Here is a 6,001-nt window from a genome sequence, read left to right as displayed (position 1 = left end):
GACATGAGGGCTTGAAGTCCTACCACTTATTAGCTACATAACTTTGGATGAGTTGTTTAATTTTTCTGAGCTTTATTTTCATCATCCATAAAATATAGAGAGTGATAGAATTCTTTCAAGATTAAATAAATTAATGAGTGTCAATGGCTGAGAATAGGGCCTTTCACAGAGTGGCACATAATAGATGAGAGTTTTATTTATTCATTCAACAAAAAGACGCAGTCTGCATACCAGGCACTGTTCTTTGATGGAGATAATCAGCCACAAGAAACAGGTACCACCCCTGTTCTCACTGAGTTTACTATCTAACAGGATAACAGTTGTTATCAACAATCACAACATGCTGTGATAGAGGCAGTGATAAGCAGAGTGAGAAGAAGAACACCTGACATCTTTGCAGGGGGTTAGGGAAGACTTCCTGGAGGAAGCAACCTCTAAGTGGGGACTAGGAGAAAAACTGGAGGTGGGCCAAACAAAGAGGGAGGGAAGAGTGTCCCAGGCAAATGTAGAAAGCAGTGGAAAGGCCCACTAGTGAGGGCCAGCACAGCATATTTAAGGAACTGAAAGAAATGCAATTTCAATGAAACACAAAGTTTAAAGATAAGGAAATTTACTCTATAAAGGGAATTTTTGACAAAGTAAGCAGGAGCACATCTCAAAGACCTTTCAAATCCAGTTTACACTTCATCCTAAGATAACAGAGACTACAAAAGGGAGCTAATAAGAATCACATTTGCATTTTGAAACCATCTCTTTGTTATAAAAGGAGACAAGATTGTGATAAGGAGAGCTGTTAGGATGTCTTTTACAATGATATGGTCCAATAAGTGCCCTGGGTGAGAGCAGTGCTAATAGGAAATGAGAGTTGTGGATGAATGCCAGTGATATGAATGAGTTAAAGTCAAAAGGACTGAATTATTGAATGTGTGTTCAGTTTTGTGTATATCGAAGCTTAAGACAGAGTGACAAGTTCACTCTGGTTTATACCTGTTCTTAGTGTAATTATTAAGCAGAACACCTCAGTTTGCAAGTTTGAAGAAAGACCTCCACTAGAGAAGCTGATGGGCCGTTGAATAGTACTTCTTAACTTCTGGAACAAGATCAAAGCTGGAGATGGAGATTCAGGAGTCATCAGCTTTTAGATGGTTATTATAGCCCTGTGATGGGATGAGAAAGAGGGATTATATGAAAAGGGGTACCCTGAGGAACACCAGATTTTAAAAGACAAGCAGTAAAGAGGAGCTGTGAACCAGAGTTTGTTTACTGACTGCAAATAACCCTTGATGTATATGTGTCATTGCTCAAAGTGTTGTCCAAAGTGCACAGTTCACATCAAATGTGTTTCCATGGCTCTAATTCTGATTGTTTACTTTTCAAGAAATCTATGAAACTGCTCAGAAACAGCATAGCATGGTAAACTGGACTTTTGTATCAAGAAGATGTTAATCTTGACTGTAACAATTATTAGCCACATGACTGTGGGCAAATAATTTAATCCCTGTCCTTCCAAATTTTCTCACATATGTAATGAAAATGATAATATTCCCCTGAAGTTTTTTGTGTATAGATGGAATAGTGTATTTAAAGTGTCTGATACCTAACAGACATTTTTAAAGATAATAATTATTATCATATTAGCATTGTTATCAGTATTAAATATTAGAGGTACTTTTCTTCAAAGCAATTAAGCTACACATGTGGTTGCTAGACAATGCCTTCTTTTTTAGGTGATACTGGACTAATTATTCCTTTTGGGCTCTATTTTGTTCTTTGTTGGTTTGAGTGACTGGTTGTTTGAAAGTTTCATGGCGGGTGGGATATTAATCTCTCTTCCCCTTCCTCACTGTTGCTTGTAAAAACTTTATCCATCCTTGAAGGTCTATATCAAATAATTTTCCATGAATGTATATCTGATTACTCCCTGACTAGAGAAGAATGCTATCACTTTTGGCAACCTATAGCACCTTTCAGATTGTTTTCTCTTGGTACTTCTCATTTAACCTGACATCACAGTCATTTGTAAGCTTATGCAGGTCTTCCTAGATAGTTGACTTCTTGGATTCAAGGACTCATCTTCACAACTCCTGCAGTGCCTAGCACAATGTCTGACACAAAGCAGAACCTTTTTAAGTAGAAATTGAGTGGCACTGAATCAGATTTTTGTAGTCAGGATTTATATACTAACTGTCCTCACTCTCTCATTTGACATAAATGAAAGACACATCTCTCATACCCTTCTAACCAGAGAGAGTTACTGAAATTTTTACACTCGTATTTTCTCTGATAGTCAGTGTCTAGGGGCCCTGGGTTAGATATGAGCAGAGGAAAGTACCTAAGATCATGGTTAGGAAGCTGATGAGTGTGGTTGCAAGCCATAAAGCTTAAAACAAACTCCATAGAGCTGATATAAACCAAATTCCAGCAGGATGAATGTTTCCAAAGTCCTCCAGTCCCATAGAGTCTTCCTGTCACTTGAGATTTAATTACATTTAACCCAACACTGATCCCACCTATGGAAAGCAACCAGAATTACCAGCACTACCTCTCCAGATTGCTAAGAATTAAGGAATAGGGGAAGACTGCTTGCATGTATCCTTGACACCTCTAGCTCTGTCAATATAGGTCAAGCAGAGATACAGCAAAGTAAGTCAGGGGCCAATCGGAAATAAATGTCACAAAAATCTATGTTCTATTAACATAATTTCTCCTTGTATGGGTTGACTACTCCTGCTAGGCTAGGCACGAGTCCTTAAAACAGAAGAACTGGTCCACATACCCAAATAGATTATAGACTGTTTCAGGGAAACATACTTTGAGAGAGTCTCCTAAAAGTCCTAGAACAATAACTTGCACAGAAGGAAAAAAAAGCAGGTTCTAAATACTCTGTTGTAATGACATACGCTTTCTCTAATGAGAAAATACTTACGACCCCTCTCTTCCCAGCTGCTATAGCCAAGGCAGAGCATGAGAAATAACAAAGGGGTTCTCTGGTCTACGCCATCATCAGTATGACTGTTGGATACTCCCTTTCCTTAGCAAGGTGGAGAGATGGCTGATTGTTACAGGAGATTCAGAAAAATCCCCTCCATGGTCCAGAGGTTTCACACACTCTTATGCACTGATTATTTGTATCCTATCAAAATTCATTATCTGGAAGCCCTAACCCACAGTGTGATAGTATTTGGAGACTGGGCCTTTGGCAAGTAATTAGGTGTAGATGAGGTCACGAGCAATGTGCTCCATGATGGGATGAGTGTCCTTGGAAGAAGAGACACCAGTGAGCACTCTTGCATTTGCATTTTCATTCTCTCTCTCTCTCTCTCCCTCCCTCTCTGTCTCTTTCCACTCTGTGAGGACACAGTGAACAGGTGGCCATCTGCAAGCCAGCTAGTGAGCACTCACCTGAACTGAACCCTCCTATCCTACTACACACTTATCTGGGACTTTTCAGCATCTAGAATTATGAGAAAACAAAATGTTCTGTTGTTTAAGCCACCTAGTCTATGGTATTTTGTTATGGCAGCCCAATCTGACTAAGAAACACACACACACACTCACACACCTGTAAATATGCATTCTTCTCATGAGAAATATATATAGCAGAAAAAATAGAATTATTATCTATTGTTCTTAAGCCAATCACACTGCACCCCAGAACAGAGACTGCCTGTTTCTATATAAGTTCTCTTTATTTAGAGAAATGTGGCTTACTTTTGATGTTCCTGAAAAAGAATAAGAACATATGTGCTCTCCAGTATTCTGTGGGTGGGAAGAAATTTGTGAGCGGACTGTGCTGTGGCCTCCCAATTTCTGTCATAAGAAAGGTAATAAAATAGGTCAGAGCACATCTCCATTCCCATCCTCAATACCTCATGATCGTTCTTGCACTGAATCAGTTTCACCTCAAGCAATGGCTCTGTTGTTCACCCCATCACAAAGTCAGGGAGGCCAGCTCTCTCATCCAAGACTGTTCTGAACATAGAAGAGCCAATCCTTCAGCGCTGGCAAGAAGCAGTGGAGTGAATATCTGAGTATGGCTGTGGTGCTCTACAATTTTTCCCTTGTTGCAATTTACAATAAAAAAGAAATCAAGGGAGCATCTTTCCCATCGTGCAGAGACATTCTTAGTTTTGACACTTATTCTTCTTACCAGGCATTGGAGCTAACTCTGCACTCTGCTCCCTTATAACTTCTGCTCTAGTGCCCTAGTGCTGAGCCCAGTGACATGGGCTAAGCTTATCTGAAACTTTAGGGTATTCATCTGCCTTGTTGATGTTCTTTTGCATCCCTGGAAGATGTTTGTGACTCCTGATACTCAACTCTGTGGCTTCTCAAATCACCAACCGAATTATCCCATTTGAGGTGGGTGAGGATTCAGCCTACACAAACAGGATGGACTTCCTCTCTCTGTCACTTACAACACCCTCAGTGGTTCTACTCCTTATTCTCCAGCAATAGTGCTCTGTAATTCAATTCTTCTCTTGAGATTCTTAAGGTCAGCTTTTTAAGGAACCAATTCCTAGAGCCAGATATCAATTAACTGAATGAAGAAATTTACAACAAACGAACTGGGTAAGACCTGAGAGGAGAAAAAATAAATATTTTAAAAGTGATCTGTTCATCTGATGCAGCATTTTTCAGAAATTGTCCAAGTAATTGCTTATAGTCTAGTGCTGAAGAAAGTACACACAGTTCACATGAATTAAATAAAATGGAAAAAAATAGTTATTAATTCACATATATATAAACCATCATATGTAACATTTTATGAACATAAACTTTTGCATTAGTCAGAAAACGATCTTACCCTTCCCAAAAGATAGATCTCAAACTGCTAAAGCACTTTCTTTGGTGCCATGCAAGTATTCATGTATTTATTCAACAGTTACATAAGAGAAAGAATTTGGATCCTTTTGGATCAGTTGGACTGATGCAAAAGTGACACCATTATATGGGACATTACTAGGTCTATCAGTTTTAAATATGCAGTTCTTGATTATTTTAACTTGGGGAACTTCTCATTATTTAACATCTTAAAAATAAAATGGATCATTATTAGTATCTTAAAACATAAACTTGCATGATTCAAATTAACATAAATCTCAATGTACTATATCTATTATTTTGGAAGCCCAGGAAATTGCTAAGTCAGGATTCTGTGATTTGTAGTTTAGAAAATTTATACTCCATAGCATGTCAATTTATTCATGTAATTTTTATTGAATATCCATTATATACCAGGTTATGTTAAGTGCCAAGGGAGACACATGGCCTTCTAATTCATGGTCCCTTCTGGTGAGAGGCAATATCTAGTTGAAAAGAGAGACATATAAACAAATTGAGACTATTAAATGGACCTGCTCCCGGGAGTCAGAACCATGTGTGCTTAAATTCCAGGTCTAGGACTCAGATTTCACATGTTTAAAATGGATATAAAACCTCCCATAATTATAATAAAGTACAAATGCTGTAATAAGTCAAGTTCAAAGAATGAATGTGGCATCCAAGAAGGAAGTAACTAACTCTATGCATGGAAATTTCCTCAAAGAAGGTGACCTTTGAGTTGAAATAAACAAAGAAGGGAGAGAGAAACACACCAGGCAGAAGGGACAAGCATGCGTGAAAAATCCTGGTGTGTTCATGAAGAGCATGGGTGGAAGCTGATTAGAATATCAAAGGCAAGATGAAGAAAAAGATGGAAATGATGGGGAGTCTCTTTATAAAGTGACCACAAGGAGCAAGAAGAGTTGTTAGGTGAGAAGGTAAGGGTAGAAAGGATGTGATTCATGTGTAATTCCCACATATCCAACACATCAATTGTAGAACAGCAGTCTTAGCACACTCTTAGCTGCCCCTTCATAAACCAAATCTCTAAAATCTTAACAATAGTAATAAAAATAACTGAGCCCATGTTCAACTCTAGAAGGTACGCTTCACATTTTATTCTACAGCAATGATGTTCTATGGATTTATGCAGCACCAGCATGGGTCTATGTGAAGT

This window comes from Hippopotamus amphibius, chromosome 3, assembly GCF_030028045.1.
Source record: "Hippopotamus amphibius kiboko isolate mHipAmp2 chromosome 3, mHipAmp2.hap2, whole genome shotgun sequence".
NCBI lineage: Eukaryota > Metazoa > Chordata > Mammalia > Artiodactyla > Hippopotamidae > Hippopotamus > Hippopotamus amphibius.
The sequence above is the reverse complement of the archived record's forward strand: the minus strand, read 5'-3'. Positions refer to the sequence as shown.